This window comes from Salarias fasciatus, chromosome 2 (genome assembly GCF_902148845.1).
Source record: "Salarias fasciatus chromosome 2, fSalaFa1.1, whole genome shotgun sequence".
NCBI classification, from domain to species: domain Eukaryota; kingdom Metazoa; phylum Chordata; class Actinopteri; order Blenniiformes; family Blenniidae; genus Salarias; species Salarias fasciatus.
This window is the reverse complement of record NC_043746.1, coordinates 25,394,021-25,420,117: the sequence shown is the minus strand read 5'-3', so window position 1 is coordinate 25,420,117 and position 26,097 is coordinate 25,394,021. Positions and strand designations below refer to the sequence as shown.

Here is a 26,097-nt window from a genome sequence, read left to right as displayed (position 1 = left end):
CAACTCCTCATTGTAAGCGTCACGGTAGACGTGCCTGTGGCGCCCTCTGGTGGAGTGAAGCAGTACTACAGGCCTCAGACTGCTGCGCCCACCGAGCCAATGGTACGCCGTGTCCCTGCGGTGCCGCAGACTGCACTGTCAGGACCGCACTGAGAGGCCCACGCTGCAGCGCCCCCTATGAAGTCGTAGTTGAATAACCGGAGAGACAGCACCGTCGGGCAGAGAGCGATGGCTGCGCCACCGATGTCCGCCACACAAACTCTGAATACGCGTTGTACTGCCACACAAAGTACAGCCCCCACTTCAAACACATCACCAGAACTCGCAACGACAAGAAACACCAAGCAGTTTTTTAACGGCGCATCAACAGAGTTCACCATTAAGAGGCCTTGTCTTGAGCGCCTCCGCAGGATTTTTGCAGAGCTGTACGAAAACTCCAGTAAACGCGCAAATGACACCGACGAGTTTACTCGTTTCGTACAAATACTGCAAGTTTTCGCTTCTGAGTACTAGTTGACAGTGAGAAATAACTAGTTAAGTCAAAATTAACATGCAGTTTTGAGGAGCAAAAAGACAAATCCAGGACAGCTAGTAAATACGAACTTACAAAAAGACATGGGCTCCACTTGGTGCTCCGTCTCCGGCTCTCTCCTTCGACGCCGGCGCCCCCAAGTGGTGTAGAAATGTCACTGCATGAAAATGCAGTCGCGTGTGTATCAGAATGCATCCAACTCATACACGCCAACAAATGTTTTCTGAAAATGACTCAGACGGGTAAAAGTCGCTTAGACTTGAAATACAAATGCCTTAGCGAAAACACTCAACAACAACAACAACAACAACAAGGATAAGAATAAACAGAAGAAAATCACAGCGACAAATAACTGAGCATCTCAAAGACAGCACTGTCAGCAACGACTTTCAATAATCTGGGACTTATTGACATTACACTGGGGTGAACTTAAAATACTAGCACGACGTTACAGAAGAACCTCAGAGGCCTTGACCTAAGAGTCAAACGTAACCCGCCGCTGTGCACACATGAGCAGCAACTCACAAAATTTCCTTCGACCACAGAGGGTGTGGGGGGTGCACCGCTCCCGGAAGTACTGCAATACCAGGTCGATGCGTGGAGTGGACGGAGCAAGCCCCTATTCCATCTCCCTGTTCCAAAAACCAATTTAATATATAGTCCCCAGATAGGGGACGTATCAGATATTAACTGATAAGAACAGATACTACACTTGATCTTAGCCAAAAGGCCGAGAAGCGATACTGACGACGCGTCCCAAGGGAGGACGTCATTGTCCGTACTGACACAGTGACTTCCGGTCTGACACTTGAGCGTCTTCATTTAGGACTTACAGTCTGAGCATCCTGCCGCCGATCCCACGACTTTAAAGGACAGTCAGGAGGGTTTACTTTATGCTGGCAGTCTGCGTCTGTAGTCACGTGCTCCATTCTGGTCCAGTAGAAAGTCGAGGGATCTTGGTCCCGACACATGAATGCTCATGTCTTCATCAAACACATAATCATCTCTGTGACCGTCAAATGCATGAGTTCGGGAATTAATTTAGATTTGATCCGACATGCTGGAAGAAACTTGTCAGACAGACAAAAAATAAATACACAAATAAACAAATAAATAAATAAAACAAAACAAAACAGGACAATTTCAACTCCTCATTGTAAGCGTCACGGTAGACGTGCCTGTGGCGCCCTCTGGTGGAGTGAAGCAGTACTACAGGCCTCAGACTGCTGCGCCCACCGAGCCAATGGTACGCCGTGTCCCTGCGGTGCCGCAGACTGCACTGTCAGGACCGCACTGAGAGGCCCACGCTGCAGCGCCCCCTATGAAGTCGTAGTTGAATAACCGGAGAGACAGCACCGTCGGGCAGAGAGCGATGGCTGCGCCACCGATGTCCGCCACACAAACTCTGAATACGCGTTGTACTGCCACACAAAGTACAGCCCCCACTTCAAACACATCACCAGAACTCGCAACGACAAGAAACACCAAGCAGTTTTTTAACGGCGCATCAACAGAGTTCACCATTAAGAGGCCTTGTCTTGAGCGCCTCCGCAGGATTTTTGCAGAGCTGTACGAAAACTCCAGTAAACGCGCAAATGACACCGACGAGTTTACTCGTTTCGTACAAATACTGCAAGTTTTCGCTTCTGAGTACTAGTTGACAGTGAGAAATAACTAGTTAAGTCAAAATTAAACATGCAGTTTTGAGGAGCAAAAAGACAAATCCAGGACAGCTAGTAAATACGAACTTACAAAAAGACATGGGCTCCACTTGGTGCTCCGTCTCCGGCTCTCTCCTTCGACACCGGCGCCCCCAAGTGGTGTAGAAATGTCACTGCATGAAAATGCAGTCGCGTGTGTATCAGAATGCATCCAACTCATACACGCCAACAAATGTTTTCTGAAAATGACTCAGACGGTAAAAGTCGCTTAGACTTGAAAATACAAATGCCTTAGCGAAAACACTCAACAACAACAACAACAACAACAAGGATAAGAATAAACAGAAGAAAATCACAGCGACAAATAACTGAGCATCTCAAAGACAGCACTGTCAGCAACGACTTTCAATAATCTGGGACTTATTGACATTACACTGGGGTGAACTTAAAATACTAGCACGACGTTACAGAAGAACCTCAGAGGCCTTGACCTAAGAGTCAAACGTAACCCGCCGCTGTGCACACATGAGCAGCAACTCACAAAATTTCCTTCGACCACAGAGGGTGTGGGGGGTGCACCGCTCCCGGAAGTACTGCAATACCAGGTCGATGCGTGGAGTGGACGGAGCAAGCCCCTATTCCATCTCCCTGTTCCAAAAACCAATTTAATATATAGTCCCCAGATAGGGGACGTATCAGATATTAAACTGATAAGAACAGATACTACACTTGATCTTAGCCAAAAGGCCGAGAAGCGATACTGACGACGCGTCCCAAGGGAGGACGTCATTGTCCGTACTGACACAGTGACTTCCGGTCTGACACTTGAGCGTCTTCATTTAGGACTTACAGTCTGAGCATCCTGCCGCCGATCCCACGACTTTAAAGGACAGTCAGGAGGGTTTACTTTATGCTGGCAGTCTGCGTCTGTAGTCACGTGCTCCATTCTGGTCCAGTAGAAAGTCGAGGGATCTTGGTCCCGACACATGAATGCTCATGTCTTCATCAAACACATAATCATCTCTGTGACCGTCAAATGCATGAGTTCGGGAATTAATTTAGATTTGATCCGACATGCTGGAAGAAACTTGTCAGACAGACAAAAACATAAATACACAAATAAACAAATAAATAAATAAAACAAAACAAAACAGGACAATTTCAACTCCTCATTGTAAGCGTCACGGTAGACGTGCCTGTGGCGCCCTCTGGTGGAGTGAAGCAGTACTACAGGCCTCAGACTGCTGCGCCCACCGAGCCAATGGTACGCCGTGTCCCTGCGGTGCCGCAGACTGCACTGTCAGGACCGCACTGAGAGGCCCACGCTGCAGCGCCCCCTATGAAGTCGTAGTTGAATAACCGGAGAGACAGCACCGTCGGGCAGAGAGCGATGGCTGCGCCACCGATGTCCGCCACACAAACTCTGAATACGCGTTGTACTGCCACACAAAGTACAGCCCCCACTTCAAACACATCACCAGAACTCGCAACGACAAGAAACACCAAGCAGTTTTTTAACGGCGCATCAACAGAGTTCACCATTAAGAGGCCTTGTCTTGAGCGCCTCCGCAGGATTTTTGCAGAGCTGTACGAAAACTCCAGTAAACGCGCAAATGACACCGACGAGTTTACTCGTTTCGTACAAATACTGCAAGTTTTCGCTTCTGAGTACTAGTTGACAGTGAGAAATAACTAGTTAAGTCAAAATTAAACATGCAGTTTTGAGGAGCAAAAAGACAAATCCAGGACAGCTAGTAAATACGAACTTACAAAAAGACATGGGCTCCACTTGGTGCTCCGTCTCCGGCTCTCTCCTTCGACGCCGGCGCCCCCAAGTGGTGTAGAAATGTCACTGCATGAAAATGCAGTCGCGTGTGTATCAGAATGCATCCAACTCATACACGCCAACAAATGTTTTCTGAAAATGACTCAGACGGTAAAAGTCGCTTAGACTTGAAAATACAAATGCCTTAGCGAAAACACTCAACAACAACAACAACAACAACAAGGATAAGAATAAACAGAAGAAAATCACAGCGACAAATAACTGAGCATCTCAAAGACAGCACTGTCAGCAACGACTTTCAATAATCTGGGACTTATTGACATTACACTGGGGTGAACTTAAAATACTAGCACGACGTTACAGAAGAACCTCAGAGGCCTTGACCTAAGAGTCAAACGTAACCCGCCGCTGTGCACACATGAGCAGCAACTCACAAAATTTCCTTCGACCACAGAGGGTGTGGGGGGTGCACCGCTCCCGGAAGTACTGCAATACCAGGTCGATGCGTGGAGTGGACGGAGCAAGCCCCTATTCCATCTCCCTGTTCCAAAAACCAATTTAATATATAGTCCCCAGATAGGGGACGTATCAGATATTAAACTGATAAGAACAGATACTACACTTGATCTTAGCCAAAAGGCCGAGAAGCGATACTGACGACGCGTCCCAAGGGAGGACGTCATTGTCCGTACTGACACAGTGACTTCCGGTCTGACACTTGAGCGTCTTCATTTAGGACTTACAGTCTGAGCATCCTGCCGCCGATCCCACGACTTTAAAGGACAGTCAGGAGGGTTTACTTTATGCTGGCAGTCTGCGTCTGTAGTCACGTGCTCCATTCTGGTCCAGTAGAAAGTCGAGGGATCTTGGTCCCGACACATGAATGCTCATGTCTTCATCAAACACATAATCATCTCTGTGACCGTCAAATGCATGAGTTCGGGAATTAATTTAGATTTGATCCGACATGCTGGAAGAAACTTGTCAGACAGACAAAAAAATAAATACACAAATAAACAAATAAATAAATAAAACAAAACAAAACAGGACAATTTCAACTCCTCATTGTAAGCGTCACGGTAGACGTGCCTGTGGCGCCCTCTGGTGGAGTGAAGCAGTACTACAGGCCTCAGACTGCTGCGCCCACCGAGCCAATGGTACGCCGTGTCCCTGCGGTGCCGCAGACTGCACTGTCAGGACCGCACTGAGAGGCCCACGCTGCAGCGCCCCCTATGAAGTCGTAGTTGAATAACCGGAGAGACAGCACCGTCGGGCAGAGAGCGATGGCTGCGCCACCGATGTCCGCCACACAAACTCTGAATACGCGTTGTACTGCCACACAAAGTACAGCCCCCACTTCAAACACATCACCAGAACTCGCAACGACAAGAAACACCAAGCAGTTTTTTAACGGCGCATCAACAGAGTTCACCATTAAGAGGCCTTGTCTTGAGCGCCTCCGCAGGATTTTTGCAGAGCTGTACGAAAACTCCAGTAAACGCGCAAATGACACCGACGAGTTTACTCGTTTCGTACAAATACTGCAAGTTTTCGCTTCTGAGTACTAGTTGACAGTGAGAAATAACTAGTTAAGTCAAAATTAAACATGCAGTTTTGAGGAGCAAAAAGACAAATCCAGGACAGCTAGTAAATACGAACTTACAAAAAGACATGGGCTCCACTTGGTGCTCCGTCTCCGGCTCTCTCCTTCGACGCCGGCGCCCCCAAGTGGTGTAGAAATGTCACTGCATGAAAATGCAGTCGCGTGTGTATCAGAATGCATCCAACTCATACACGCCAACAAATGTTTTCTGAAAATGACTCAGACGGTAAAAGTCGCTTAGACTTGAAAATACAAATGCCTTAGCGAAAACACTCAACAACAACAACAACAACAACAAGGATAAGAATAAACAGAAGAAAATCACAGCGACAAATAACTGAGCATCTCAAAGACAGCACTGTCAGCAACGACTTTCAATAATCTGGGACTTATTGACATTACACTGGGGTGAACTTAAAATACTAGCACGACGTTACAGAAGAACCTCAGAGGCCTTGACCTAAGAGTCAAACGTAACCCGCCGCTGTGCACACATGAGCAGCAACTCACAAAATTTCCTTCGACCACAGAGGGTGTGGGGGGTGCACCGCTCCCGGAAGTACTGCAATACCAGGTCGATGCGTGGAGTGGACGGAGCAAGCCCCTATTCCATCTCCCTGTTCCAAAAACCAATTTAATATATAGTCCCCAGATAGGGGACGTATCAGATATTAAACTGATAAGAACAGATTTTTTTTTTCTTTTACAAGATTTTATTGACACTTCAGACAATACATGACATTTCTTTCACATTTTTTCCATCACAGGTAATGATTTCTTTTTTCCCCTTGTCCAAGGTTTTATTCGGCACATTGTACAATACATTTCTGTCACGGGTTTTCCATCGCAGGTGCCGGTCATCTATTTACAATATCATGGCAGTGATAAAATAAATAATTATTTACAAATAAATACATATAAGATCAGGCCCTGTGCGGTCATAAAATGAGATCATGTGAAGTAAAAGAAAGTGTCCATCATTGTAAAAATCAATTAAAGGAGTGCAACTATTAAAAAGTCCTTTCTGTTGTGCAGGAGGGCAGTGAGTCCTTAACAAGAGGAACTCATCCTGTTCTCCCAAACATTTGGTCTCTCGGGATTCTGCCATGGTGCTCAGAGGAGATCCTCTCCCTCCTGCTCCTTCCCACCAGCCGCACCCGGAGAGCCAGGCCGTTGCTGCCTCGACCTTTGACTGTGTGGCTCCGGCTCCTCCATCCGAATGGGCAGGGAGGCGATTCTTCTTTGTGGCTGTGTCCTCGGCCTGCCGCCTGCAGCTTCCACCAACCTCACGGTTGCTGCGGCCATCTGGACCACAGCCACGGGGGGGATCTGCCTATGCCTTCTCACCAGCAGGTTTCTGGAGGTCCAGGTGGCGTCTTTGATGGCGGCCAGGGTGAGCCATGTCTTTGCAAAGTCCTCTTTTCTCATAGGTTTGTGGCTCACCCCATACAGCACCAGCTGTGCTGTAAGGACCTCCCCTGCTGGTAAGTACGGGAATTGCGAGGAGCCGGCCGTTGCCCACTGGTCGACAGCAGCGCTGCACTCCCAGAGGAGGTGCCTCACCGACTCTGGAGCGCCACAACCAGGCCGGGGGCAGGTTGAGTGCGCCGCCATTCCCCGGGAGTGCATGACGGACCTGACTGGGAGAATCTCATGAGCCACCAGCCATGACAGGTCCCGGAGTCTGTTTGGGAGGACAGGATGGTTTACGTTGCGCCAAACTGTGGAGGGCTCGCCGAATGCAAGCCCGCGCACTGGACTCACTGGTTCCCGCTCCTGCACAACAGAAATAATGGATCTGTGGTTACTTAAAATCTGCAACTCCTCCTTTTCAAGGCTAAAATGTTTCAGAAACTGTCTAATAAAATCGTAGTCTGGAGGCAGGTTAAAAGAAACGGGGACTTTAAGATCGGTGGATAAAAGACTGAGGCGTCGGAGGTAGGACCCCATCCAGAAATGAGCCATCGCTGACGTCTTTGGGTTCCTGGAGGGGTCCGTGGCAACCGTAAAATGCTGTGCTGTATAAAAACTTCCCAAGACCAAGCGAAAATCAGGTACTGCTTTCCCTCCTTTTTCTTTTGGCAGCTTCATCACCTCCCGCCTCAGTCTCTCCCACTTGGACCCCCACAGGAAATAAAAAATGGCTCGATCGAGGTCTAAAAGCACTCTCCTGGGGGGCATAAAAACAGAACTGATCAGTAAAAGCAAAGGTAAAATCACTGCTTTAATGATTAAAACCTTTCCTTCCATGGTCAGTCCTCTAAGTCCCCAGAATCCTAGTCTCTGTCTCACTTTCCCTATTATGACCGGCCAATTAGTCTCTCCCCCTCCCTCCGTGTCAAATTTGACCCCGAGTATTTTTTGTCCAGTCTGGGTCACAGTCAGGGGCAGTGCTGTCGTCTCAGGGGCTGTCCATGGTCCGTAAAATTGGGCTTGGGTCTTGGCTCGGTTTAGCTTTGACCCAGAGGCCCGTCCATAAAAGTCAGTCACGTCCAAGGTCCTGTTGACGGATAAAAGGTCAGTGCATAAAACATTTACGTCGTCCATGTACAAAACACATTTGGTCGTAAGTCCCCCGCTCCCCGGAATAGTCACCCCGTTGATTCGTTGATCCCTTCTCAAGATCTGTGCCAGGGGTTCTACGCACGCCACGTAGAGGAGGGCAGATAACGGACATCCCTGACGGACACCGCAGTTGACATTCACTGCTTTTGTAAGATGCCCATTAACCACAAATTTGCTGCTGATGTCCCGGTACAGCAGTCCCACCCATGCTATAAACCTTTCTGGGAAGCCCATTTTTTGCAGTACCTGGAAGAGGTACTGGTGCGAGACCCGATCAAAGGCTTTCTCAAAATCTAAATTTAGGACAACTAGCCGGATGTTTCTGTCTCTCGCAAAACAGATGGTGTCTCGAATCAGCTGGAGGCTGTCGGTGATCCTCCTCCCCGGGATGGCACAGGCTTGATCCGGGTGAATCAGGTCCTTTAAAAACATGGACATACGTAAAGATAAAAGTTTACTAAAAAGTTTACAGTCAAAATTTAAAAGCGTGATCGGTCTCCAATTTCTTAGGTCGGTCTTGTCTTTGTCTTTGTGTAGTAGAGTCACTATCCCTATTCTAAAACTGTCCGGAAGTCTCTCAGATTTGTCAAAGTTTTTAAAAACAGTGAGCAGGTCAGGTGCTAAAATGTCCCAGAAAGTCAAATAAAACTCGAAAGGAAGTCCGTCTTGTCCAGGTGACTTTCCTTTCTTAAAACTTGTCATGGAGTTATTTAACTCTAAAAGGGTAAAATCCTGGGTTAAAAGCACACTGTCATCTATTTTTTGATCAATAAAACTTAAAACTTCCTTCAGTGCATCCATGTTGACAGGTTTCGTTTGGTAGAGGTTGTTATAAAATTTTTCGATTGTTTCCTTCATACCTATTGTTGTCTCAGTTGTACTCCCATCTTCTTTTGTTAATTTAGTCATGGCTCCTCCTTTACTTATTATCTTTTTAAAGAAGTACCGAGTGCACTTTTCTCCTTCTTCAATTTCCTTCTCTCTACTCCTTAAGATGACTCCTTTACTTCTTGTTTCCGCTATGTCTGACATTTGTTTTTTGACCTGTTTGATTTCTAAAGTAAAATCAAGACCGTACTGGTTTAAGTTAAAATACCTCTGTAGTCTTTTCTGCAGTCCCATCATGCATCGGTTTTCCTTAGCTTTTTTCCGTGTGCCACTCTGTCTGAAAAAAGTCTGGGTCCTTCCCTTCACCATCTCCCACCACTGTGCTCGTGAGTCGTACATGTCTTGGAGGGTCTGCCACTCTCTGTACTGCTCCCTGTACTGGTCCACCACCTGTTGGTCCTCCAGCAGGGAGCAGTTGAGCTTCCACAGACCTCTCCCAACAGTCACACCTGAAGAGAGTGAAAGAGTGCAAGACAGCATGAGGTGATCAGAAAAAAAGACAGGAGTCAATCTAGCATCAGTTGGTGGGCAGTCACGTGTAAAAAAATAATCTATGCGAGAGGCTCTGGTGCTGTCACTACTGAACCAAGTGAAGCCCTCCTCTCTGGGATGCATGGTTTTAAAACAGTCCTGTAGTTTAAAATCCCTGCATAGGCCCTGCAATAAAACTGATGTTTTGTCTACTTTAAAATCCCCTCCTGCTCCTTTTCTATCTTTTCTAGTTAAAATACAGTTAAAATCACCTCCTAAAATCAGTGGCACACGTCCGAGCATGTGGGACTGCAGATCTTCTAAAAGGTCAAGCCTGTCATTTTTGTCATTAAAACCATAAATATTCAAGAGCTTAAAATCCTGTCCCATAAAAGTCAAATGTGTTAAAAGTGCCCTACCGTCTCTCACCACAGTGCTGCCCTTCACCAGAACCTGAGGATTGTTAATTAAAATGGCCACTCCATCATTTTTATTGCTGTTGGAGCCACTCCACACCGATGGGAGTGGCCACATCTCCTCCCACTGTTTGTAATGTTTTAAAAACGGTATTGCACATTCCTGTAATACAAACACATCAGACTTAAAAGAGCTTAAAAAGGATAAGGTGCTCTTGGCTCTAACTCTAGACTTCACACTTCTCACATTAATGGTAGAGAAGGTGAGAGTCATGAGTATGGTTAAAAATAACAGGTAAGACATTTAAAAGACTAAGAGTATTTAAGACAATACAACCATTTCGACAGAAGGGACTAAGATCTTACTTGTGAGCAGGGCTCAGCCTTCACTCCCATTGCTGGGGAGTGAAGGGTGGGAGCTCTGATCCCCCTCCGGACTCTGGGAGCTGATCTCTCCAGTAGTCTCGGTGTCTTTTGTAAAACCTTTAGGGGTTGATTGCAGAGTTATTGTAACAAAAGAGACCTCGTTGGGGGAACCGGAGGGGAAGATTCGAGATCCCTCCACAGATGAACTGTCTGAGTAGGTCTCGACTCTCCCCCTCTTCTCTGAGCCCTGAGGGGACTCAGAGGACAGTTCTGACGCCGGTCTCTTGGGTTGCTGGGCGCTGGGGAGGGAGGCTTCATCACTGCAACCCTGGTTTTCCTCACCACTGGAAACAGCTCCACCGTCTGCCTGCATGGCCTCGTTATCCCCAGTGGATTCACCTGGGGAGGCCGCCGCAGGCCCCTCCCCCTCTGCTGCCTCACCTGAACCTTCTCCTCCAATCCCGGTGACTGGAGGGACTTCAGGGTTTTCCACAACCAATTGTTCAATTAACTCACACACCTGCTTCTCGTGCCCAGCTCTTTCTTCATTTTGTTTCTCCCTCTGATTTTCCTGCTCCTTTGCTGCCTTCAACTTGTTGGCAAAAGATTTGGGGCAGTCTCTGAAGAGATGGTCTGAGTCTCCACAGAGATTGCACCGTCTGCCATTGGTACATTCCTCAAAAATGTGACCAATTTCTCTGCACTTCCTACAGACAACCTGCACACACGCTTCAGCCAGGTGGCCGTGCTGGCCACACTTACGGCAGAGTTTAGGCTGTCCTTGGTAGTGGATGTAGCCTCTGTTTTCTCCCAGGACTATCATGGGTGGGAGATGTTTCAGGCCCTGGAAGCCCTGGGGATCCTGCCACTGTAAAATGGGGATCCTCCAGGCGCAGTTCCAGATGCCGTCCTCATCTCTCACTTTGGTAGCCTGGCCTTTAACAGTGCAATATCTACCCAGCCACGCACAAATGTCTTCTGCATTCACAGTTTCATTGAACATTCTGACAATAACGGTTTTAAACGCATTGTCAGAAAGCTTCTCAACAGTGAACATAGACAACTGGGATTTCTCATCCTCATACACACACCAGAACCTTCTCAGAAGTGCAGCAGTACAAAAACTCACATCAAATCCTTTGTTGAAAGGCAGCGTCAGGATGCAGTTCAGGTCAGAGGGAGCGAAGCCAAACAAGCCTTGGATGATTTTTCTTGAGAAATCAAGTCTGGACATGGAAACAGGTGGCCATTCTGTCTCCGTGAAGATAAAACGCACGCTGTGGTGCCTCCGCATGCCGGCATAGCTGGCCGACATTTTGGAGGCACCACCAGCTGAAAGTAGAAGCACTAATAAATACAATAAATAAATAAAACGGTGAAAAAAATTACAAAAACAATAAAAGAAGACTGAAAGGAAGCTACGAGAACAGCTCCTCTCAGTCCCCAGGCAGTGCAAGTCCTTTCAAGCAAAGTGCTCACCTACCACTAAAGTGCAAATGCAGATCACTTACCTCAGGCACACACTGACAATGAACCTCCTATTTGGTGTGTTTCAGGCCACAGCAGGCAACAAAAACACCACCCTAAGGAGGCGACCGCTGTCTTAGCCAAAAGGCCGAGAAGCGATACTGACGACGCGTCCCAAGGGAGGACGTCATTGTCCGTACTGACACAGTGACTTCCGGTCTGACACTTGAGCGTCTTCATTTAGGACTTACAGTCTGAGCATCCTGCCGCCGATCCCACGACTTTAAAGGACAGTCAGGAGGGTTTACTTTATGCTGGCAGTCTGCGTCTGTAGTCACGTGCTCCATTCTGGTCCAGTAGAAAGTCGAGGGATCTTGGTCCCGACACATGAATGCTCATGTCTTCATCAAACACATAATCATCTCTGTGACCGTCAAATGCATGAGTTCGGGAATTAATTTAGATTTGATCCGACATGCTGGAAGAAACTTGTCAGACAGACAAAAAAATAAATACACAAATAAACAAATAAATAAATAAAACAAAACAAAACAGGACAATTTCAACTCCTCATTGTAAGCGTCACGGTAGACGTGCCTGTGGCGCCCTCTGGTGGAGTGAAGCAGTACTACAGGCCTCAGACTGCTGCGCCCACCGAGCCAATGGTACGCCGTGTCCCTGCGGTGCCGCAGACTGCACTGTCAGGACCGCACTGAGAGGCCCACGCTGCAGCGCCCCCTATGAAGTCGTAGTTGAATAACCGGAGAGACAGCACCGTCGGGCAGAGAGCGATGGCTGCGCCACCGATGTCCGCCACACAAACTCTGAATACGCGTTGTACTGCCACACAAAGTACAGCCCCCACTTCAAACACATCACCAGAACTCGCAACGACAAGAAACACCAAGCAGTTTTTTAACGGCGCATCAACAGAGTTCACCATTAAGAGGCCTTGTCTTGAGCGCCTCCGCAGGATTTTTGCAGAGCTGTACGAAAACTCCAGTAAACGCGCAAATGACACCGACGAGTTTACTCGTTTCGTACAAATACTGCAAGTTTTCGCTTCTGAGTACTAGTTGACAGTGAGAAATAACTAGTTAAGTCAAAATTAAACATGCAGTTTTGAGGAGCAAAAAGACAAATCCAGGACAGCTAGTAAATACGAACTTACAAAAAGACATGGGCTCCACTTGGTGCTCCGTCTCCGGCTCTCTCCTTCGACGCCGGCGCCCCCAAGTGGTGTAGAAATGTCACTGCATGAAAATGCAGTCGCGTGTGTATCAGAATGCATCCAACTCATACACGCCAACAAATGTTTTCTGAAAATGACTCAGACGGTAAAAGTCGCTTAGACTTGAAAATACAAATGCCTTAGCGAAAACACTCAACAACAACAACAACAACAACAAGGATAAGAATAAACAGAAGAAAATCACAGCGACAAATAACTGAGCATCTCAAAGACAGCACTGTCAGCAACGACTTTCAATAATCTGGGACTTATTGACATTACACTGGGGTGAACTTAAAATACTAGCACGACGTTACAGAAGAACCTCAGAGGCCTTGACCTAAGAGTCAAATGTAACCCGCCGCTGTGCACACATGAGCAGCAACTCACAAAATTTCCTTCGACCACAGAGGGTGTGGGGGGTGCACCGCTCCCGGAAGTACTGCAATACCAGGTCGATGCGTGGAGTGGACGGAGCAAGCCCCTATTCCAAAAACCAATTTAATATATAGTCCCCAGATAGGGGACGTATCAGATATTAAACTGATAAGAACAGATACTACACTTGATCTTAGCCAAAAGGCCGAGAAGCGATACTGACGACGCGTCCCAAGGGAGGACGTCATTGTCCGTACTGACACAGTGACTTCCGGTCTGACACTTGAGCGTCTTCATTTAGGACTTACAGTCTGAGCATCCTGCCGCCGATCCCACGACTTTAAAGGACAGTCAGGAGGGTTTACTTTATGCTGGCAGTCTGCGTCTGTAGTCACGTGCTCCATTCTGGTCCAGTAGAAAGTCGAGGGATCTTGGTCCCGACACATGAATGCTCATGTCTTCATCAAACACATAATCATCTCTGTGACCGTCAAATGCATGAGTTCGGGAATTAATTTAGATTTGATCCGACATGCTGGAAGAAACTTGTCAGACAGACAAAAAATAAATACACAAATAACAAATAAATAAATAAAACAAAACAAAACAGGACAATTTCAACTCCTCATTGTAAGCGTCACGGTAGACGTGCCTGTGGCGCCCTCTGGTGGAGTGAAGCAGTACTACAGGCCTCAGACTGCTGCGCCCACCGAGCCAATGGTACGCCGTGTCCCTGCGGTGCCGCAGACTGCACTGTCAGGACCGCACTGAGAGGCCCACGCTGCAGCGCCCCCTATGAAGTCGTAGTTGAATAACCGGAGAGACAGCACCGTCGGGCAGAGAGCGATGGCTGCGCCACCGATGTCCGCCACACAAACTCTGAATACGCGTTGTACTGCCACACAAAGTACAGCCCCCACTTCAAACACATCACCAGAACTCGCAACGACAAGAAACACCAAGCAGTTTTTTAACGGCGCATCAACAGAGTTCACCATTAAGAGGCCTTGTCTTGAGCGCCTCCGCAGGATTTTTGCAGAGCTGTACGAAAACTCCAGTAAACGCGCAAATGACACCGACGAGTTTACTCGTTTCGTACAAATACTGCAAGTTTTCGCTTCTGAGTACTAGTTGACAGTGAGAAATAACTAGTTAAGTCAAAATTAAACATGCAGTTTTGAGGAGCAAAAAGACAAATCCAGGACAGCTAGTAAATACGAACTTACAAAAAGACATGGGCTCCACTTGGTGCTCCGTCTCCGGCTCTCTCCTTCGACGCCGGCGCCCCCAAGTGGTGTAGAAATGTCACTGCATGAAAATGCAGTCGCGTGTGTATCAGAATGCATCCAACTCATACACGCCAACAAATGTTTTCTGAAAATGACTCAGACGGTAAAAGTCGCTTAGACTTGAAAATACAAATGCCTTAGCGAAAACACTCAACAACAACAACAACAACAACAAGGATAAGAATAAACAGAAGAAAATCACAGCGACAAATAACTGAGCATCTCAAAGACAGCACTGTCAGCAACGACTTTCAATAATCTGGGACTTATTGACATTACACTGGGGTGAACTTAAAATACTAGCACGACGTTACAGAAGAACCTCAGAGGCCTTGACCTAAGAGTCAAACGTAACCCGCCGCTGTGCACACATGAGCAGCAACTCACAAAATTTCCTTCGACCACAGAGGGTGTGGGGGGTGCACCGCTCCCGGAAGTACTGCAATACCAGGTCGATGCGTGGAGTGGACGGAGCAAGCCCCTATTCCATCTCCCTGTTCCAAAAACCAATTTAATATATAGTCCCCAGATAGGGGACGTATCAGATATTAAACTGATAAGAACAGATACTACACTTGATCTTAGCCAAAAGGCCGAGAAGCGATACTGACGACGCGTCCCAAGGGAGGACGTCATTGTCCGTACTGACACAGTGACTTCCGGTCTGACACTTGAGCGTCTTCATTTAGGACTTACAGTCTGAGCATCCTGCCGCCGATCCCACGACTTTAAAGGACAGTCAGGAGGGTTTACTTTATGCTGGCAGTCTGCGTCTGTAGTCACGTGCTCCATTCTGGTCCAGTAGAAAGTCGAGGGATCTTGGTCCCGACACATGAATGCTCATGTCTTCATCAAACACATAATCATCTCTGTGACCGTCAAATGCATGAGTTCGGGAATTAATTTAGATTTGATCCGACATGCTGGAAGAAACTTGTCAGACAGACAAAAAATAAATACACAAATAAACAAATAAATAAATAAAACAAAACAAAACAGGACAATTTCAACTCCTCATTGTAAGCGTCACGGTAGACGTGCCTGTGGCGCCCTCTGGTGGAGTGAAGCAGTACTACAGGCCTCAGACTGCTGCGCCCACCGAGCCAATGGTACGCCGTGTCCCTGCGGTGCCGCAGACTGCACTGTCAGGACCGCACTGAGAGGCCCACGCTGCAGCGCCCCCTATGAAGTCGTAGTTGAATAACCGGAGAGACAGCACCGTCGGGCAGAGAGCGATGGCTGCGCCACCGATGTCCGCCACACAAACTCTGAATACGCGTTGTACTGCCACACAAAGTACAGCCCCCACTTCAAACACATCACCAGAACTCGCAACGACAAGAAACACCAAGCAGTTTTTTAACGGCGCATCAACAGAGTTCACCATTAAGAGGCCTTGTCTTGAGCGCCTCCGCAGGATTTTTGCAGAGCTGTACGAAAACTCCAGTAAACGCGCAAATGACACCGACGAGTTTACTCGTTTCGTACAAATACTGCAAGTTTTCGCTTCTGAGTACTAGTTGACAGTGAGAAATAACTAGTTAAGTCAAAATTAAACATGCAGTTTTGAGGAGCAAAAAGACAAATCCAGGACAGCTAGTAAATACGAACTTACAAAAAGACATGGGCTCCACTTGGTGCTCCGTCTCCGGCTCTCTCCTTCGACGCCGGCGCCCCCAAGTGGTGTAGAAATGTCACTGCATGAAAATGCAGTCGCGTGTGTATCAGAATGCATCCAACTCATACACGCCAACAAATGTTTTCTGAAAATGACTCAGACGGTAAAAGTCGCTTAGACTTGAAAATACAAATGCCTTAGCGAAAACACTCAACAACAACAACAACAACAACAAGGATAAGAATAAACAGAAGAAAATCACAGCGACAAATAACTGAGCATCTCAAAGACAGCACTGTCAGCAACGACTTTCAATAATCTGGGACTTATTGACATTACACTGGGGTGAACTTAAAATACTAGCACGACGTTACAGAAGAACCTCAGAGGCCTTGACCTAAGAGTCAAACGTAACCCGCCGCTGTGCACACATGAGCAGCAACTCACAAAATTTCCTTCGACCACAGAGGGTGTGGGGGGTGCACCGCTCCCGGAAGTACTGCAATACCAGGTCGATGCGTGGAGTGGACGGAGCAAGCCCCTATTCCATCTCCCTGTTCCAAAAACCAATTTAATATATAGTCCCCAGATAGGGGACGTATCAGATATTAAACTGATAAGAACAGATACTACACTTGATCTTAGCCAAAAGGCCGAGAAGCGATACTGACGACGCGTCCCAAGGGAGGACGTCATTGTCCGTACTGACACAGTGACTTCCGGTCTGACACTTGAGCGTCTTCATTTAGGACTTACAGTCTGAGCATCCTGCCGCCGATCCCACGACTTTAAAGGACAGTCAGGAGGGTTTACTTTATGCTGGCAGTCTGCGTCTGTAGTCACGTGCTCCATTCTGGTCCAGTAGAAAGTCGAGGGATCTTGGTCCCGACACATGAATGCTCATGTCTTCATCAAACACATAATCATCTCTGTGACCGTCAAATGCATGAGTTCGGGAATTAATTTAGATTTGATCCGACATGCTGGAAGAAACTTGTCAGACAGACAAAAAAATAAATACACAAATAAACAAATAAATAAATAAAACAAAACAAAACAGGACAATTTCAACTCCTCATTGTAAGCGTCACGGTAGACGTGCCTGTGGCGCCCTCTGGTGGAGTGAAGCAGTACTACAGGCCTCAGACTGCTGCGCCCACCGAGCCAATGGTACGCCGTGTCCCTGCGGTGCCGCAGACTGCACTGTCAGGACCGCACTGAGAGGCCCACGCTGCAGCGCCCCCTATGAAGTCGTAGTTGAATAACCGGAGAGACAGCACCGTCGGGCAGAGAGCGATGGCTGCGCCACCGATGTCCGCCACACAAACTCTGAATACGCGTTGTACTGCCACACAAAGTACAGCCCCCACTTCAAACACATCACCAGAACTCGCAACGACAAGAAACACCAAGCAGTTTTTTAACGGCGCATCAACAGAGTTCACCATTAAGAGGCCTTGTCTTGAGCGCCTCCGCAGGATTTTTGCAGAGCTGTACGAAAACTCCAGTAAACGCGCAAATGACACCGACGAGTTTACTCGTTTCGTACAAATACTGCAAGTTTTCGCTTCTGAGTACTAGTTGACAGTGAGAAATAACTAGTTAAGTCAAAATTAAACATGCAGTTTTGAGGAGCAAAAAGACAAATCCAGGACAGCTAGTAAATACGAACTTACAAAAAGACATGGGCTCCACTTGGTGCTCCGTCTCCGGCTCTCTCCTTCGACGCCGGCGCCCCCAAGTGGTGTAGAAATGTCACTGCATGAAAATGCAGTCGCGTGTGTATCAGAATGCATCCAACTCATACACGCCAACAAATGTTTTCTGAAAATGACTCAGACGGTAAAAGTCGCTTAGACTTGAAAATACAAATGCCTTAGCGAAAACACTCAACAACAACAACAACAACAACAAGGATAAGAATAAACAGAAGAAAATCACAGCGACAAATAACTGAGCATCTCAAAGACAGCACTGTCAGCAACGACTTTCAATAATCTGGGACTTATTGACATTACACTGGGGTGAACTTAAAATACTAGCACGACGTTACAGAAGAACCTCAGAGGCCTTGACCTAAGAGTCAAACGTAACCCGCCGCTGTGCACACATGAGCAGCAACTCACAAAATTTCCTTCGACCACAGAGGGTGTGGGGGGTGCACCGCTCCCGGAAGTACTGCAATACCAGGTCGATGCGTGGAGTGGACGGAGCAAGCCCCTATTCCATCTCCCTGTTCCAAAAACCAATTTAATATATAGTCCCCAGATAGGGGACGTATCAGATATTAAACTGATAAGAACAGATACTACACTTGATCTTAGCCAAAAGGCCGAGAAGCGATACTGACGACGCGTCCCAAGGGAGGACGTCATTGTCCGTACTGACACAGTGACTTCCGGTCTGACACTTGAGCGTCTTCATTTAGGACTTACAGTCTGAGCATCCTGCCGCCGATCCCACGACTTTAAAGGACAGTCAGGAGGGTTTACTTTATGCTGGCAGTCTGCGTCTGTAGTCACGTGCTCCATTCTGGTCCAGTAGAAAGTCGAGGGATCTTGGTCCCGACACATGAATGCTCATGTCTTCATCAAACACATAATCATCTCTGTGACCGTCAAATGCATGAGTTCGGGAATTAATTTAGATTTGATCCGACATGCTGGAAGAAACTTGTCAGACAGACAAAAAAATAAATACACAAATAAACAAATAAATAAATAAAACAAAACAAAACAGGACAATTTCAACTCCTCATTGTAAGCGTCACGGTAGACGTGCCTGTGGCGCCCTCTGGTGGAGTGAAGCAGTACTACAGGCCTCAGACTGCTGCGCCCACCGAGCCAATGGTACGCCGTGTCCCTGCGGTGCCGCAGACTGCACTGTCAGGACCGCACTGAGAGGCCCACGCTGCAGCGCCCCCTATGAAGTCGTAGTTGAATAACCGGAGAGACAGCACCGTCGGGCAGAGAGCGATGGCTGCGCCACCGATGTCCGCCACACAAACTCTGAATACGCGTTGTACTGCCACACAAAGTACAGCCCCCACTTCAAACACATCACCAGAACTCGCAACGACAAGAAACACCAAGCAGTTTTTTAACGGCGCATCAACAGAGTTCACCATTAAGAGGCCTTGTCTTGAGCGCCTCCGCAGGATTTTTGCAGAGCTGTACGAAAACTCCAGTAAACGCGCAAATGACACCGACGAGTTTACTCGTTTCGTACAAATACTGCAAGTTTTCGCTTCTGAGTACTAGTTGACAGTGAGAAATAACTAGTTAAGTCAAAATTAAACATGCAGTTTTGAGGAGCAAAAAGACAAATCCAGGACAGCTAGTAAATACGAACTTACAAAAAGACATGGGCTCCACTTGGTGCTCCGTCTCCGGCTCTCTCCTTCGACGCCGGCGCCCCCAAGTGGTGTAGAAATGTCACTGCATGAAAATGCAGTCGCGTGTGTATCAGAATGCATCCAACTCATACACGCCAACAAATGTTTTCTGAAAATGACTCAGACGGTAAAAGTCGCTTAGACTTGAAAATACAAATGCCTTAGCGAAAACACTCAACAACAACAACAACAACAACAAGGATAAGAATAAACAGAAGAAAATCACAGCGACAAATAACTGAGCATCTCAAAGACAGCACTGTCAGCAACGACTTTCAATAATCTGGGACTTATTGACATTACACTGGGGTGAACTTAAAATACTAGCACGACGTTACAGAAGAACCTCAGAGGCCTTGACCTAAGAGTCAAACGTAACCCGCCGCTGTGCACACATGAGCAGCAACTCACAAAATTTCCTTCGACCACAGAGGGTGTGGGGGGTGCACCGCTCCCGGAAGTACTGCAATACCAGGTCGATGCGTGGAGTGGACGGAGCAAGCCCCTATTCCATCTCCCTGTTCCAAAAACCAATTTAATATATAGTCCCCAGATAGGGGACGTATCAGATATTAAACTGATAAGAACAGATACTACACTTGATCTTAGCCAAAAGGCCGAGAAGCGATACTGACGACGCGTCCCAAGGGAGGACGTCATTGTCCGTACTGACACAGTGACTTCCGGTCTGACACTTGAGCGTCTTCATTTAGGACTTACAGTCTGAGCATCCTGCCGCCGATCCCACGACTTTAAAGGACAGTCAGGAGGGTTTACTTTATGCTGGCAGTCTGCGTCTGTAGTCACGTGCTCCATTCTGGTCCAGTAGAAAGTCGAGGGATCTTGGTCCCGACACATGAATGCTCATGTCTTCATCAAACACATAATCATCTCTGTGACCGTCAAATGCATGAGTTCGGGAATTAATTTAGATTTGATCCGACATGCTGGAAGAAACTTGTCAGACAGACAAAAAAATAAATACACAAATAAACAAATAAATAAATAAAACAAAACAAAACAGGACAATTTCAACTCCTCATTGTAAGCGTCACGGTAGACGTGCCTGTGGCGCCCTCTGGTGGAGTGAAGCAGTACTACAGGCCTCAGACTGCTGCGCCCACCGAGCCAATGGTACGCCGTGTCCCTGCGGTGCCGCAGACTGCACTGTCAGGACCGCACTGAGAGGCCCACGCTGCAGCGCCCCCTATGAAGTCGTAGTTGAATAACCGGAGAGACAGCACCGTCGGGCAGAGAGCGATGGCTGCGCCACCGATGTCCGCCACACAAACTCTGAATACGCGTTGTACTGCCACACAAAGTACAGCCCCCACTTCAAACACATCACCAGAACTCGCAACGACAAGAAACACCAAGCAGTTTTTTAACGGCGCATCAACAGAGTTCACCATTAAGAGGCCTTGTCTTGAGCGCCTCCGCAGGATTTTTGCAGAGCTGTACGAAAACTCCAGTAAACGCGCAAATGACACCGACGAGTTTACTCGTTTCGTACAAATACTGCAAGTTTTCGCTTCTGAGTACTAGTTGACAGTGAGAAATAACTAGTTAAGTCAAAATTAAACATGCAGTTTTGAGGAGCAAAAAGACAAATCCAGGACAGCTAGTAAATACGAACTTACAAAAAGACATGGGCTCCACTTGGTGCTCCGTCTCCGGCTCTCTCCTTCGACGCCGGCGCCCCCAAGTGGTGTAGAAATGTCACTGCATGAAAATGCAGTCGCGTGTGTATCAGAATGCATCCAACTCATACACGCCAACAAATGTTTTCTGAAAATGACTCAGACGGTAAAAGTCGCTTAGACTTGAAAATACAAATGCCTTAGCGAAAACACTCAACAACAACAACAACAACAACAAGGATAAGAATAAACAGAAGAAAATCACAGCGACAAATAACTGAGCATCTCAAAGACAGCACTGTCAGCAACGACTTTCAATAATCTGGGACTTATTGACATTACACTGGGGTGAACTTAAAATACTAGCACGACGTTACAGAAGAACCTCAGAGGCCTTGACCTAAGAGTCAAACGTAACCCGCCGCTGTGCACACATGAGCAGCAACTCACAAAATTTCCTTCGACCACAGAGGGTGTGGGGGGTGCACCGCTCCCGGAAGTACTGCAATACCAGGTCGATGCGTGGAGTGGACGGAGCAAGCCCCTATTCCATCTCCCTGTTCCAAAAACCAATTTAATATATAGTCCCCAGATAGGGGACGTATCAGATATTAAACTGATAAGAACAGATACTACACTTGATCTTAGCCAAAAGGCCGAGAAGCGATACTGACGACGCGTCCCAAGGGAGGACGTCATTGTCCGTACTGACACAGTGACTTCCGGTCTGACACTTGAGCGTCTTCATTTAGGACTTACAGTCTGAGCATCCTGCCGCCGATCCCACGACTTTAAAGGACAGTCAGGAGGGTTTACTTTATGCTGGCAGTCTGCGTCTGTAGTCACGTGCTCCATTCTGGTCCAGTAGAAAGTCGAGGGATCTTGGTCCCGACACATGAATGCTCATGTCTTCATCAAACACATAATCATCTCTGTGACCGTCAAATGCATGAGTTCGGGAATTAATTTAGATTTGATCCGACATGCTGGAAGAAACTTGTCAGACAGACAAAAAAATAAATACACAAATAAACAAATAAATAAATAAAACAAAACAAAACAGGACAATTTCAACTCCTCATTGTAAGCGTCACGGTAGACGTGCCTGTGGCGCCCTCTGGTGGAGTGAAGCAGTACTACAGGCCTCAGACTGCTGCGCCCACCGAGCCAATGGTACGCCGTGTCCCTGCGGTGCCGCAGACTGCACTGTCAGGACCGCACTGAGAGGCCCACGCTGCAGCGCCCCCTATGAAGTCGTAGTTGAATAACCGGAGAGACAGCACCGTCGGGCAGAGAGCGATGGCTGCGCCACCGATGTCCGCCACACAAACTCTGAATACGCGTTGTACTGCCACACAAAGTACAGCCCCCACTTCAAACACATCACCAGAACTCGCAACGACAAGAAACACCAAGCAGTTTTTTAACGGCGCATCAACAGAGTTCACCATTAAGAGGCCTTGTCTTGAGCGCCTCCGCAGGATTTTTGCAGAGCTGTACGAAAACTCCAGTAAACGCGCAAATGACACCGACGAGTTTACTCGTTTCGTACAAATACTGCAAGTTTTCGCTTCTGAGTACTAGTTGACAGTGAGAAATAACTAGTTAAGTCAAAATTAAACATGCAGTTTTGAGGAGCAAAAAGACAAATCCAGGACAGCTAGTAAATACGAACTTACAAAAAGACATGGGCTCCACTTGGTGCTCCGTCTCCGGCTCTCTCCTTCGACGCCGGCGCCCCCAAGTGGTGTAGAAATGTCACTGCATGAAAATGCAGTCGCGTGTGTATCAGAATGCATCCAACTCATACACGCCAACAAATGTTTTCTGAAAATGACTCAGACGGTAAAAGTCGCTTAGACTTGAAAATACAAATGCCTTAGCGAAAACACTCAACAACAACAACAACAACAACAAGGATAAGAATAAACAGAAGAAAATCACAGCGACAAATAACTGAGCATCTCAAAGACAGCACTGTCAGCAACGACTTTCAATAATCTGGGACTTATTGACATTACACTGGGGTGAACTTAAAATACTAGCACGACGTTACAGAAGAACCTCAGAGGCCTTGACCTAAGAGTCAAACGTAACCCGCCGCTGTGCACACATGAGCAGCAACTCACAAAATTTCCTTCGACCACAGAGGGTGTGGGGGGTGCACCGCTCCCGGAAGTAGTGCAATACCAGGTCGATGCGTGGAGTGGACGGAGCAAGCCCCTATTCCATCTCCCTGTTCCAAAAACCAATTTAATATATAGTCCCCAGATAGGGGACGTATCAGATATTAAACTGATAAGAACAGATACTACACTTGATCTTAGCCAAAAGGCCGAGAAGCGATACTGACGACGCGTCCCAAGGGAGGACGTCATTGTCCGTACTGACACAGTGACTTCCGGTCTGACACTTGAGCGTCTTCATTTAGGACTTACAGTCTGAGCATCCTGCCGCCGATCCCACGACTTTAAAGGACAGTCAGGAGGGTTTACTTTATGCTGGCAGTCTGCGTCTGTAGTCACGTGCTCCATTCTGGTCCAGTAGAAAGTCGAGGGATCTTGGTCCCGACACATGAATGCTCATGTCTTCATCAAACACATAATCATCTCTGTGACCGTCAAATGCATGAGTTCGGGAATTAATTTAGATTTGATCCGACATGCTGGAAGAAACTTGTCAGACAGACAAAAAAATAAATACACAAATAAACAAATAAATAAATAAAACAAAACAAAACAGGACAATTTCAACTCCTCATTGTAAGCGTCACGGTAGACGTGCCTGTGGCGCCCTCTGGTGGAGTGAAGCAGTACTACAGGCCTCAGACTGCTGCGCCCACCGAGCCAATGGTACGCCGTGTCCCTGCGGTGCCGCAGACTGCACTGTCAGGACCGCACTGAGAGGCCCACGCTGCAGCGCCCCCTATGAAGTCGTAGTTGAATAACCGGAGAGACAGCACCGTCGGGCAGAGAGCGATGGCTGCGCCACCGATGTCCGCCACACAAACTCTGAATACGCGTTGTACTGCCACACAAAGTACAGCCCCCACTTCAAACACATCACCAGAACTCGCAACGACAAGAAACACCAAGCAGTTTTTTAACGGCGCATCAACAGAGTTCACCATTAAGAGGCCTTGTCTTGAGCGCCTCCGCAGGATTTTTGCAGAGCTGTACGAAAACTCCAGTAAACGCGCAAATGACACCGACGAGTTTACTCGTTTCGTACAAATACTGCAAGTTTTCGCTTCTGAGTACTAGTTGACAGTGAGAAATAACTAGTTAAGTCAAAATTAAACATGCAGTTTTGAGGAGCAAAAAGACAAATCCAGGACAGCTAGTAAATACGAACTTACAAAAAGACATGGGCTCCACTTGGTGCTCCGTCTCCGGCTCTCTCCTTCGACGCCGGCGCCCCCAAGTGGTGTAGAAATGTCACTGCATGAAAATGCAGTCGCGTGTGTATCAGAATGCATCCAACTCATACACGCCAACAAATGTTTTCTGAAAATGACTCAGACGGTAAAAGTCGCTTAGACTTGAAAATACAAATGCCTTAGCGAAAACACTCAACAACAACAACAACAACAACAAGGATAAGAATAAACAGAAGAAAATCACAGCGACAAATAACTGAGCATCTCAAAGACAGCACTGTCAGCAACGACTTTCAATAATCTGGGACTTATTGACATTACACTGGGGTGAACTTAAAATACTAGCACGACGTTACAGAAGAACCTCAGAGGCCTTGACCTAAGAGTCAAACGTAACCCGCCGCTGTGCACACATGAGCAGCAACTCACAAAATTTCCTTCGACCACAGAGGGTGTGGGGGGTGCACCGCTCCCGGAAGTACTGCAATACCAGGTCGATGCGTGGAGTGGACGGAGCAAGCCCCTATTCCATCTCCCTGTTCCAAAAACCAATTTAATATATAGTCCCCAGATAGGGGACGTATCAGATACTAAACTGATAAGAACAGATACTACACTTGATCTTAGCCAAAAGGCCGAGAAGCGATACTGACGACGCGTCCCAAGGGAGGACGTCATTGTCCGTACTGACACAGTGACTTCCGGTCTGACACTTGAGCGTCTTCATTTAGGACTTACAGTCTGAGCATCCTGCCGCCGATCCCACGACTTTAAAGGACAGTCAGGAGGGTTTACTTTATGCTGGCAGTCTGCGTCTGTAGTCACGTGCTCCATTCTGGTCCAGTAGAAAGTCGAGGGATCTTGGTCCCGACACATGAATGCTCATGTCTTCATCAAACACATAATCATCTCTGTGACCGTCAAATGCATGAGTTCGGGAAGTAATTTAGATTTGATCCGACATGCTGGAAGAAACTTGTCAGACAGACAAAAAAATAAATAAATAAATAAATAAATAAATAAATAAATACAACAAAACAAAACAGGACAATTTCAACTCCTCATTGTAAGCGTCACGGTAGACGTGCCTGTGGCGCCCTCTGGTGGAGTGAAGCAGTACTACAGGCCTCAGACTGCTGCGCCCACCGAGCCAATGGTACGCCGTGTCCCTGCGGTGCCGCAGACTGCACTGTCAGGACCGCACTGAGAGGCCCACGCTGCAGCGCCCCCTATGAAGTCGTAGTTGAATAACCAGAGAGACAGCACCGTCGGGCAGAGAGCGATGGCTGCGCCACCGATGTCCGCCACACAAACTCTGAATACGCGTTGTACTGCCACACAAAGTACATCCCCCACTTCAAACACATCACCAGAACTCGCAACGACAAGAAACACCAGGCAGTTTTTTAACGG

General features: G+C 47.4%; 10 non-coding genes and 2 pseudogenes across 10 annotated transcripts; all 12 read right to left on the bottom strand.

Moving 5' to 3' along the window:
• Positions 1 to 1,084: 1,084 nt before the first annotated feature.
• LOC115407815 (U2 spliceosomal RNA) lies at positions 1,085 to 1,274 on the bottom strand. The gene has a single exon (XR_003933706.1). It is a non-coding gene; the product is annotated as a U2 spliceosomal RNA (small nuclear RNA).
• A 1,487-nt stretch (positions 1,275 to 2,761) lies between these two features.
• LOC115407643 (U2 spliceosomal RNA) lies at positions 2,762 to 2,952 on the bottom strand. Its single transcript, XR_003933654.1, has one exon. It is a non-coding gene; the product is annotated as a U2 spliceosomal RNA (small nuclear RNA).
• A 1,488-nt stretch (positions 2,953 to 4,440) lies between these two features.
• On the bottom strand, positions 4,441 to 4,631 carry LOC115407642 (U2 spliceosomal RNA). Its single transcript, XR_003933653.1, has one exon. It is a non-coding gene; the product is annotated as a U2 spliceosomal RNA (small nuclear RNA).
• A 1,488-nt stretch (positions 4,632 to 6,119) lies between these two features.
• On the bottom strand, positions 6,120 to 6,299 carry LOC115407841 (uncharacterized; annotated as a pseudogene).
• Positions 6,300 to 13,403: 7,104 nt separating this feature from the next.
• On the bottom strand, positions 13,404 to 13,581 carry LOC115407825 (uncharacterized; annotated as a pseudogene).
• Positions 13,582 to 15,067: 1,486 nt separating this feature from the next.
• On the bottom strand, positions 15,068 to 15,258 carry LOC115407636 (U2 spliceosomal RNA). Its single transcript, XR_003933651.1, has one exon. It is a non-coding gene; the product is annotated as a U2 spliceosomal RNA (small nuclear RNA).
• Positions 15,259 to 16,745: 1,487 nt separating this feature from the next.
• LOC115407630 (U2 spliceosomal RNA) lies at positions 16,746 to 16,936 on the bottom strand. The gene has a single exon (XR_003933650.1). It is a non-coding gene; the product is annotated as a U2 spliceosomal RNA (small nuclear RNA).
• Positions 16,937 to 18,424: 1,488 nt separating this feature from the next.
• Positions 18,425 to 18,615, bottom strand: LOC115407623 (U2 spliceosomal RNA). Its single transcript, XR_003933649.1, has one exon. It is a non-coding gene; the product is annotated as a U2 spliceosomal RNA (small nuclear RNA).
• Positions 18,616 to 20,103: 1,488 nt separating this feature from the next.
• On the bottom strand, positions 20,104 to 20,294 carry LOC115407618 (U2 spliceosomal RNA). The gene has a single exon (XR_003933648.1). It is a non-coding gene; the product is annotated as a U2 spliceosomal RNA (small nuclear RNA).
• Positions 20,295 to 21,782: 1,488 nt separating this feature from the next.
• Positions 21,783 to 21,973, bottom strand: LOC115407837 (U2 spliceosomal RNA). Its single transcript, XR_003933710.1, has one exon. It is a non-coding gene; the product is annotated as a U2 spliceosomal RNA (small nuclear RNA).
• A 1,488-nt stretch (positions 21,974 to 23,461) lies between these two features.
• On the bottom strand, positions 23,462 to 23,652 carry LOC115407780 (U2 spliceosomal RNA). The gene has a single exon (XR_003933695.1). It is a non-coding gene; the product is annotated as a U2 spliceosomal RNA (small nuclear RNA).
• Positions 23,653 to 25,140: 1,488 nt separating this feature from the next.
• On the bottom strand, positions 25,141 to 25,331 carry LOC115407794 (U2 spliceosomal RNA). The gene has a single exon (XR_003933699.1). It is a non-coding gene; the product is annotated as a U2 spliceosomal RNA (small nuclear RNA).
• Positions 25,332 to 26,097: the final 766 nt, after the last annotated feature.